Below are 12,155 nucleotides of genomic sequence, written 5' to 3' on the forward strand. Positions count from 1 at the left end.
GATTAACTTGTCCTGTTAGTCCTATTATTGTGTGTAGGTCAAATCCTTAAAGCTTAGAACTACTTCCGCGTTCAAGTAGGCATACCTGATACCTACCTTGTGTTTTTGTCTGCAATGCATTACTATTTTCACTTAGTCTGAAGACGTAGTTCCAAGGTGGCTATAGGAAATTATAAATAAGATAAAGTCATAGAATTTTGGCTCATTTGTATACTGACAAAAACCTCATCAAAATCCGTTTAGCTGTTCCCGACAATTGAGTACTTAAATGAGCTTAGTAAGTAACTATAGATCACACCAAACTTCAAGTACCTACCAAACGACGTACCTATCTTGAGAAAAGAAATAGACAAATGTCAACCGATAGCAGCACAACCGGTAATGTCTATTTCGTTACGTTGGGAGGAAAGAGATAGGACTGAGTCTACTCCGCCGCCATAGGTTGACATATTTATACATATCGACTCGAAGTTTGGCGCATACTATACTATGACGAAGTAATGATATTAAATAATATTTAGTTAAACGTAATATACTTACAGCGCGGATGCATCAGACTCCAGTAACACTCCCCGAGCGACGCACACTGCCACATAATTGCATTGGAAGTCCTTTCCGCCAATATTGACTACTCGCTATGTACTGTCGACTACTTATTATAACCTACTTAGTATCTGAAACCATTCTAGTTGGTGTATACCTTGAGATTGGCCGTCGTGGCCGAAAAAAGAAAAAACAACTCTGTTGACAGTATATTATTATACTAATTCATATTTAAATATATTATCAGGGATGGACATCAATAGCTGGACTTAGAATTCCAAACCCTACGAGTTTGAGCCGATTGCATCCAGCAGCTCGATGTCGTCGATCCACCTGGTGGCGAGTTGACCAACAATGTGCTTTCCGGTGCGGTCTTCTTCTTCTTTCTTCTGGGCCGTTTCCGCACTTAGCCATGTGTTCCGGTGGGGTGTCGCCGTTCCAGCTCCTTACAACCATCGGCTCTTCGAAGGCTCCCGCCCACTTTGTTTGCGACTCGTTGAGCTGAACTTACCCTACGAGTTTGAGCCGATAGCATCCAACGGCTTGATGTCGTCGATCCACCTGGTGGCGGCTCTACTTCAGGTTTGCGACTCGTTGAGTTAAGTTCATAACTTTGTGTTTTTCTGCGGATTATTTAAGTTTTGATTCGCAGACCCAGAGATACTCCGAGCATAGCTCGGTCCATCGCATGCTAAGTAATTCTGAGCCTTCAGGCTTATAGTTAAAGACCAAGTCTCGCAAAAATAACATAACTTAATGAAAAGCTTAAATTTTGGCATCCTTGTCGGTATCGGCGTATCACGAAGTTCGAGCCCTAGGTCGGGATATGAAATGTGAGCTTCTCTTTCTTTCAGTGCAAATTCAAAAATCGGAGTTGGGAAGGTAGTGATGTTTCATGTTACACCTCTATGCCTAGAGAAGCACGGCCGTCGGTCCCGGTTATATATCGTTAGATAGTCAAACATTGTCATACTAACCCGCCAACCCGCATAGAAGCGGCATGTGAGTCTTAAATCCATATCCCTTTTCCTGTAAGGAAATATTCCTATTGCTTTAGTGCTCTTTTTGGTTGAGATTGATAAGGATAAAAGAAAATTCAAAAAATTCATTTCAATTAGGCTTAGTTTACAAGCACTTTTGAAATGTCAAGTTGTCATAATTGAATGGACGTAAGTCGAAAACTTAAATTTTAAATTGGGAGGGTTCCAAAGACCCGAGAAGACGCCACAACAGCAAACTCAAAAGCTTGTAAAAAGCAATAGGTTTTGTATACTTACGTTCGTACACACATACCTACTCGCATATAGCGGGGGTTGGGTGGGCCGTGCACACCCTAGAATGGACCTGTGCCCACCCTAGGATCTGGGTTACCGATATGGAACTCTGTTATGATACTAATAATTAGACTGCATGTATGGGGCCAGGCCCACACTAGGAAATAATCCTAGATACGCCAATGCCTACTCGTATTATAGTAGCTATCTCAGACCAATTATTGTATAGGACCTGCCTCGCTAGACGTTACTTTTCTGTCAAAGTATATGATCAACGATCTAATGCGATTATAAAAACTGTCTCTATAGAATCAATGTTAAATAGTTGTAATCGTGTTCGTCGGTTAAAGAGCTCCGTAAAAATACCTTTTTGTGTAATTGAGTTGTGTAAAAAACGGGCGAAAACTTCTTGTTTAGTATAAGATATATAGAAAATCTAAGCTCGTTTTCCTCAGAAATTGTCAGACAATTTTGTTCGTGACTATAAGTGCGATACAGGTCCTTCTATAATTGGTCTGAGGTAGCTATGCATATCCTGATAGCAGTGATATCGTGTGTGCTTCAGACGGCCGGCGTTGTCCCGGGGGCCGCAACACTGCCTGATAATTGCATTTGAAGCCCTCTCCGACGATATTGCCTGCGCGCTGTATATCACTAACATACATATTGACTTCAATTTATCTTTTATTATTTATTGTCCCGTTTTATTATTTACTAGCAGACGCCCGCGACGTCGTCCGCGTGAAATTCAGTTATTCACAAATCCCGCGGGAACCATGAATTTTTCCGGGATAAAAAGTAGCCTATGTGGTAATCCAGAGTAAAATCTATTTTCATTCCAAATTTCAGCTAAATCACTTCAGTAGCCGCAGCGTAAAAGTGGAACAAACATTCTTACACACTTACACACTAACTTTCGCCTTTATAATATTAGTGTGAAGTGCGATAGTGTGATTGTCAAAGAGCCGTGATATTAGTGGATATGATCTCTGCCTCCGATTCCGGGGGGTGTAGGTTCGAATCCGGTCCGGGGCACGGCCTTTTCATCCGCCTAAATATCACGTGTCTCAAACGGTGACGGAAAACATAGTGAAGAAACCTGCATACCAGAGAATGTTCTTAATTCTCTGCGTGTGTCAAGTCTGCCAATCCGCATTGAGCCAGCCAGCCATCCTAAATACATGGCATAGATGAAAAGAAAAATAAAGTAAGTAGTTAATTATTATTCTTTATGATCTTCATCTTGGTATAACACTGATGAAAACCTCCAAAGGAATACTTATAAGCCGTGGTTACACTAAGCCCAAGGACTTTACTTTACCCTGACAATAAATAGGCTGTGCTCAAATTGTTTTCACCGACGAACTCTCGCGTCATAAAAGTGATACAGTCTTTGTCAGTCAACATTTTTAGGGTTCCGTAGTCAAATGGCAAAAACGGAGCCCTTATAAATCCGTCATGTCTGTCTGTCCGTCCATATGTTACAGCCACTTTTATCCGAAACTATGAGAGCTATACTGTTGAAACTTGGTGAGTAGATGTATTCCGTAAACCGCATTAAGATTTTCATACAAGAATAGAAAGAAGAAGACAAGAAGAAACTACTCTTAATTCTGGAATTACTAGTAGTTTCTTCTGCGTACAGTAAGGAAAGAGTCTGCCACTGCTTAGCTTGGTGTACACTCAGCCCTTGGGATATTATGTCACGACAAGGTCTCGGGAAAATCGATACACATCTCCAGACTAGACTTCTGAGAAAATTGTGATCATACTAATTAGGCCCTTTAGACTGTAATGAAAAAGAATTTCGATGAAATTTTATAACTGGAGTTGGGTATAAAATGGGATTCTGTTTATAACGTGGTTTGTGAATAGTTTTTCATTAAGTAACTATTTTAAAACAACCAAACGCGTCACTTAAAAAAAGATGGACAGTTGTATACCTACTATGTTTTTTGTTGTATATATATCTTTTATTATGTACACAAAATCAAAATCAAAATCAAAAAATCATTTATTTCAAGTAGGCTCAGTTTACAAGCACTTTTGACACGTCAGTTGACTATTTGTAAAGATTCTACCACCGGTTCGGAAGGCAGGTCCTGCTGAGAAGATACCGGCAAGAAACTCAACAGTTGCTCTTTTGACACGTTTTATCGATATAGATAATTGGACCCCTTTTAATAATTTGTTTTCTTTCTTTATTGATGTATTGATCATCAGAATATACAACGTGTTAGGTAAATAGTATAACATAGAGACGTACTCATATTCATATTCACAATGAAAAATATGTTGCATTTGAATAGCAGCCGTATAACGCGTACCTAATTGAACTATTTTCTATCATAATTATTTTATTTCAAAGAATTGAATTGATTTGTTACCTTTAATCGCTGCACAAGATGAGGCTTTTTTCAACATAAATAACACAGTTTCAACACAATGCCTAGTCATATTAATGACTATGAATAATTTTCAATGTTGAACGAACTTATCTTTCGTCGTAAATCCTACGAGCTTCTGGTAATATGACATTGGCAGCCAATGGCAACATCAACACACATAATCATATCATATTCACTGTTAGAATAATTCATACTTAAAATAATCACTTTACGAAATATTATAAAACTTTACGGCGCTACGGACTAAAATTGTACATATCTAAATGTTATGAAAAAATGTTTGACGGCTTGTGTCAGATTCTTTTTTCACCATATAAATGAATCTTTTTAATCATCTGATTGTCATTATCAATGTCAGAATGAAAGTTGTCCATTGTGTTGAGAATATTATTGAGAAATTTTCGTTGTTTACATTTAATTTAATTTACGTACAGGTTCAAATTCAACTGTGGTGGATTTGATCTGATCTGATTTTCTCATGGCATCCGGTGTAATGTGAACTGTGTCCAGTGTCCGTGTATCTTGTTAGGTACCTACTGTACGAATTCGTAAGTTTTGCCACTAATATTGTAAGAGTCCAATGTCAAAAGTTTAGCTAGCGTTGACACCTCGAAGTTTTAAGCAAAATTTTTGAAGTCCTCATATCTTCCTCAGGATTCTGACTAGGAAGCTCGTATTTTTTATTGGCACGTATTACTCCATAACTCCTTGTTGACGGCTTTATAGGGTCTTTACCTTGTATAACTTCAACATTTGGACTCTCCAACAGCCTGTAAAAATTTAAAAAACATTATTCATCATTATTACTTTAGGCAAATATTCAGTCACAATAGTCAATAGTCCCAAAGTGCTGGAATGGTGACCCCGTACCGGAAAGGGCAGTGTTGGTCAACCCCCCATTAGGTGGACCGAGGACATCAAGCGGATTACAGGAAGCCGCTGGATGCCAGCGGCTCGAGACCGTTGTGCTTGGAGGTCCATGCAAGAGGCCTATGTTCAGCAGTGGACATCCATCGGCTGATAATGATGAATGAGCCAATAGTCAGTCAGCGTCAGTCTGGTCTACTGATAATAAATAAATTTGTTATCAGAGTTTTTCTCCCAAAATATAGGCAGTTTTATTCCGAATCAATAATATTATCAATTCTCCACGGCAGCCGCTTCAAGATAGAAGATATTTTGCTCTGATATCGCGAGTGAACGACCGCCAAATCGACAAACGGCTGGATTGATTCACGAACCAATCACTGAAAATGACATTTGAAAAAACGCAAAGTACCTACCAAAAATCGTTTTGTAAGTAGGTGCGTATATTTAAGTGGATTAAATATAAAAAATCAATGAAGTTCTAATTCGCTTATATCAAATTGATTTATTTTATACATATACAATTTTGAAGTACCTACTTAAATTCTTCAGTTTGTCAGTGCTATTAACGGTTTGGAAGATAGTTTCTACTGAAAAGAAATTCTTCCAATAATGTAATATATTTAAAAGAGCCTGTATGCTTTGCTTTACCAGGCTATATACAACCAAATCCTCAAACCACATTTCATCCAGAACCGTTGAGCAATGACATCCCAAAAAATAATCATTATGAAATTTTTCGATCTATTACAAAAGTATTAATAAAAACACAATCGGTCGTTCTACTTAACTAAATAATATTTATAATGACAAAAGTCAATTCGAGAAGTTTTTTGGACTCAATAAACAGTTAACTGAATCCTCAGTAATCTCGTAATCCGAGGTTTATGTTGACGCTTCCCTTAATCCAGATACCAATTAGTTGCTAAACCACTTACCGTAAAGACTTTGATAGAGAGCTATCGACTAAATCCCTGTCAGCGGTTTCAAGCTTATTAGTTTCGGCGATATCGAGTGATTTCTATAAATGGTTCAAAGAATTAAAATGAAATGTTTTGTAAACTCGTTGAAAATTGGAATTTACATTTCTTTTTATGTTTGTATAGTAGGACCATGACAAAGGCTGGTCAGGGAGAACACGACCGACCTCGGTCGTGTTCTCCCTGACCATCGATCGATCGATTGATTCTTAAGGAGTTCCTCCTTATCTCCTTAACCCAACATCCGTTGATCACGAGTGCCAGTGTGCCGGGCACCCGAGCTTTGTTCGGAGGTTTTCTGATACACGATGGACCACGCACGGTGAATATCAATATCATTGTTTTGTTAAATAAAATGAAAAATGAATAAGAAATTATTAAAAGAAGAATAAAGATATCTCCATTCTTAATGGAACAAAAGAGTGGCACGACAAACAGATAGACAGTTTCAATAGCTAACAAAAAACTTGATGCTGTTTAGGGACAGAAACGAGGAGAAGCGCAAACTTCCAACTGTAGCCAGTTTTAAAAGCAAAGTTCAAAGCTTTTACTAAATCTCTTGTAAGTTATGAGCTTAGACTTTGAAACAATAATGGAAATCTGTAGTATTTACAGAGACGATGTTACAACGTATTATTGTTTTGTTTATGATAAAAAGTTTTCTGTTTCTCCACTTGCTCAAAAAATATAAGTATTTTTCTTCATTTCTGTCCTTACCGCATTGGCGGACGAACAGTAAAGAAAGTTAACCAATCAAGAAAGTTGAGAATATATCAACAATAGCTTATTTTCAATGGTCTACCACAGGAGGTATCAATAGGCGGGGTTTTTTTTAAAGAATATTTGCCATATGTTATATTTTAAATATGACCAATATTCCATTCCCCTCCAACTAGTCGGTATTAGGAGTGGGTACGACAATAGACCAACGGGGCGTGGATCCAACCACCACCCCTCGGTGATGAGTCCGACCGCTCTTACCGTTGTGCTATTTGGGCTCTATTTGAAAATTAGACCCATCACGCCTCGGACTTCACTAACAACTGTAGCAACGAGGCAGTGAGACCAAAAATAGTAATAGTAAATACCAGTAGGTAAGTTAAATCAAATTTAGAAATTTTCCATAAAATTTTCCTCGTGTAAGCCTCGATCTTGTCTCGGTCGTGGAATGGCAAAATTTAATAACTCTTGATACATATTTAATTAAATTCGCTATTCAAGCAAAATCTAATTGATATAAATGCTTAGAAGACGTCTGTAGGTCGTTATTCAATATTTGAGTGGAGTATCTTCTGATAATATTGTTTTGTACAGAGAATGCTACTATTAACATACGAGTATTTGAGAAGAAATTTATTTCACTAATTATTTTAAGAATATAATTTTTACTTTATTTTAAACACAAAAATGGTGTTTAACTCATAAAAGAGTTATAACTTTATTTTTGTTTTACTTTTTTGAGCACCACAGAATTAACATAGTGTCTAAAATATATATCTCTATCAACTAGCAAGGTTTGAGTAACACACAGTATGTCAGTTGACAGGGGATCCCGTGATGCTCAATTTGTAGTTACTGTAGGCGGGGACCTATTATATTTGGAAAATTAGAAGATATGAACAATGAAAGGTTATTAATAGTGTTTTGACTTTCAGTGGTGGTTAAAGCGTCTACAAATCTTCAAAGTTGCAAAAGAAGAAATTATCAGGAGGTCGTGCTCGTGTGCCAAGTCGAGAAACAAGAAATCACCATGAAATATGTTATTCAGATGAGCATGCACACTCGTACGTCATTTGGTAATTGATTGTTATCTATACGTACTAATATTATAAATTGGTAAAGTTTGTGGTATTGTAGGGTGTAATCTCTGGATGTACTGAACCGATTTTAAAAATTCTTTTACCACGAAAGCCACGTTATTTGTTAGTGTCACAGGCTATATTTTATTCTCGTATTCTCACAGTGACGGGAACTACGCGGGTGAAACCGCGAGACGTCGGCTAGTTAATTATATAAATATCATGTTAAATAATGTAAATACCGTGTTACATTTTATAATATACCGTGTTACATTTTATGTTTGTAATGGTTTACCTGAAAATTTGGAGATGCATGCCCCGGACCGGATTCGAACCCACACCCTCCAGAATCGGAGGTAATGGCTATATATTCAATCAATCCTCGACTGTGGGTGGTATTTTTAGGCAGTGTGAACACCGTCACGCTGCTAGTCACGTTAGTGATTTTGTGCAATAATGTTTTGTGGTAAAATAATTATTGATCACAAATTGTTTAGTATAGGCATGGAAAACATGTAGGGCAGAGGAGGTGAGTGTCAACATTTATTTATTTATTTATTTATTCAACATATTCTAAAGGGAACCTATAAATCTACACCCATGGTCACAATCCCTCGAGGTGTTCCTCTACCATAAAATAATGTAGTACAATCACTGTCAGCTGTCGTTTCGTCGGTAACAACTTAATTAACGCTAGATTTGAAACAAATCGCCATAAATTAATATACTTACCTAATTAATCACACGAATTAAAGGAAATAAGCTTATACAAATACTAAAAACAATGGAGGCACAAGTGGAACATGTATGGATCTAATTTACGATGATACAACATAACCGGCAGCGCCCGGACGGCAACGTCATGTTCCCGCTTTTCACATTTCCCTCCCAATATTGGCATTTATTGCGAACACATTCGCGGCATACCTCATCACAATATCTACTTTGTACAGCGTTCTTTTTATAACATCCAACATAATTGAATCCACTGATCTACCTCTACGTGACTGTATATTTTAATATAAAATGTAACCAGTAATGTATTACGAACAATTCGTTTTTCTCTATTGTTCAGTTTATAATGTAAACTCGGGAATGTACTACGGGAATTGATTCACAATCACACGACAAGTATGATGGAGCGATGCAGGCATGTTTGAGAGAAGCATTGCATCGTTTTAGATAGAATGACGTCATAGATGGGGGTAAAAGCTTTTTAAGCGACCATCTTTCAAAGATTACATCATCCTACATTGAAGCTGTATGTCTTTTTTCTGTCATTTATTTATTTACTTGCATTTTTTTATTACATTTAACAATGTTAAAATATATATATGTATAATTATATCACCGTTAGATCGATTTGTCATGTTCTAACCTAACCTGACCTAACCTAACTTTTTATAATTAACGATAACAACATTTCACTAATGGAAGAACAGTGTTTAAAATTAAGTGTTTAAAAAAATTAGGAAATGCACTGGCCACCCCGCGATTTTCTTTTTTTTTCGTTTTTCTTTGATTTGTCCATAATAACTTTTTTACTATTTTTATTATGCCCGCTGTAATATTTTTGTAACTCTATGGTAAATTAATCCTGATTGACAATTTGACGGTTTCACTTCCAATAGATTATAATATACCGAAAAATAACACGTTAAATTGTAATCAGTATTTTCAGTTGACAATACGACGGTAGATTATAATATCACGAGTGAGATTATAAACTTTACTATACGTATTTTACAATTTACCGGTAACATATATATAGACAAAACTTGAAAAATTATTCCAAAGATCTAGTCCTCCCACAGCAGGGCTTTAAGGCCCAAGCAACCGGTGGGCGTTAAGACTCTCCTCACAATAAATCTTCCTTAGTGCTAATCTACTGTGTTTTATACGCAAATGTGAGTAGTTTATAAACGAGCAGACAAACTTTTATTACATCTGATCTTAATAAAAATCCTTAACTTGTAGCTTGTGAAATTCGCCTGATCTGAAATCTATACAATAGTTTATGTAATTAAGGATAGGTAATGTTATGAGGATTGTAATAATTTTCAATTATGATGTGATAATAACTCTAATATTTTCCTAAACTTAAAGCTGCCTGGAAGACATCGCTGTGAAGCGATAATCGATAAGGCCGCCTTTATGTATCCTACTTCTTTATTTTCGTTTTTTGTGTGTTATATTGTTTGTTTCCCTGTATTGTGTATAAATAAATAAAAATAAACTGTTTTTCACAAACCAGGTAAGAATCTTATGACTGAAAAAAGATAGACTGTCAACGACACCATTAAAATATATTCCCTTATGAGTCATAACTATTCCTGAAGGCTGGGGTGTAGTACTTAGCTAGGTAGCCACAATATTGCGGGTAGAACGAAAGCCTGTTATACCCACACCTACCTTGACAAAGTAAAGACATTATTAGCAGTTTGTCAATGCTCCTAAAGTCCTAACACAGGTAAGTACGGTAGTCAATTATAGAGTTTAGACCGTTTCAGTCTTAGGAAGATAGCTTGGTTTCAAGGGTCAAAGTGTATTAAAAACGTTTTTTTTCTATTCTTTTAGGAATCTTGTCTCCAGTTGTCCAGTTGTCAACTGCTTGCTGGAGAGTAGCAATCCTACGTTAGGGAACCTTAAAGTTCTCTTATAAAACTAACGGTATTTTTCAAAGGGTTGCCGCAAAGCTAAGTGACTGGCGAGGAAATGATTTCTCATACTAAGGAAAATATTAAAAACATAGACAATATAACATAGAAAAACGTGAACATAAACTTGAATTGAAAACCGCCTCCTTTTTTAAAGTCGGTTAAAAACAAGCAGACGCCCGCGACTTCGTTAGCGTGGAATTCAGTTTTTTATAAAACCTGTGAAAATTTTCATAAATTTCATAAATCAATTTTTATAAAAAAATTGGAGTTTTCAACAACTTTTGAACAAAATCCGTGTTTATATCGGTCCATCCGTTCCAGAGGTTAGCCACATAGAACAGACAGCCAGACCAAAATTTTGAATAATCTTGATGTGTTTTATTATCGTGCAAATAACTATCAGTACCTACTTGAAAAGCCCCAGTTATGTTATAATCACAGACAGACTCTACTTATGATAAGGCTGGCAATGTTTAAGCTTACATACAATCAGGTATGTCTGGCTCCCGCAGACTCAGTCCAGGGGTGACGTGTGCGACTGTATGACAAACAGGATGCTCCACCCCTCGCGTCAGGAGCGCAGACGGGCAAGGCTTTTAGGACTCTTTAGGAGTGCCCTTGCCTTTACAGCCTTACAATAATAAACGGGGTGATATTTTGCGAACGGTTAATGTATTAAACAGTATAATTGTAAACATTCAAATAAATCTGAATATACTTTAGATTAAAGTCGCTTCCCGTCGTCTGTAAGTTAATAACTTTTAAATAATGCAACGGATTTTAATGTGATTTTAATGATTGGATACAGTAATTATATGTATGGTTTATTATTGCTTTCTACGGGAGCGACATCGCTGGGGTCCGCTAGTAGGTAAATTAAAAAGGTTTATCTCCTATTTAAAAACCTCAATTATTATGAAACGAAAAATATTGTATCGACATAATTATTCACGTGCATAATTATATGTTATACTTAACTTCAAGCATAATATTGAGATAACAAGCTTTTTTGCTATTATATACTGATAAAGCTATGGAATGTGGATGTATGATGGACTTGGAGTGGTTTCGCTATTTAAACAAACGTTTAGATCTTTTAAAATCCGTACGAAGTCGTCCGCATGACTTATATTCTGATTTTAAATTAATTGAAGAGGAAAATGTGTAATAATCGTGTTGCTTATGGCTAATATCCTGAAGACTAAACTAACTGTGGTTACAATTCTTATTTAACTGACCACCCTAAAAATCTCACCCTCTGTACTCCGAGGCACATAATTCAGGATTCAGAGCGCGGCCCTTAACGCTCATTACAGACCGCGTTTGTCAAGATTTACGCCCACAATTTGCTTAATGAAAAAAGTCGGCATCACTTAGTCTGAGCTTTTATCGGTAAAACATTCAAATTAAATATCCAGTCTAATGACGCCCGCTCAATCGGAAATATAGAATCGGCGAGAGTGGTCCTAATATCGTTATTCGTCAGACAATAACACCCTCGAGACGTTTGGAGGCCACAGTGAGGGTAAGGAAGGGCTAGGAAGAAAGCAGTATATCGATGAATCGAGAATTAATTATTTCCTTGTGTAAGTCTTGTGTCAAGGAGGTAAAGCCTTCTTTTGAC

The sequence above is a fragment of the Bicyclus anynana genome, chromosome 15, assembly GCF_947172395.1.
Source record: "Bicyclus anynana chromosome 15, ilBicAnyn1.1, whole genome shotgun sequence".
In the NCBI taxonomy this organism is placed as follows: Eukaryota; Metazoa; Arthropoda; class Insecta; order Lepidoptera; family Nymphalidae; genus Bicyclus; species Bicyclus anynana.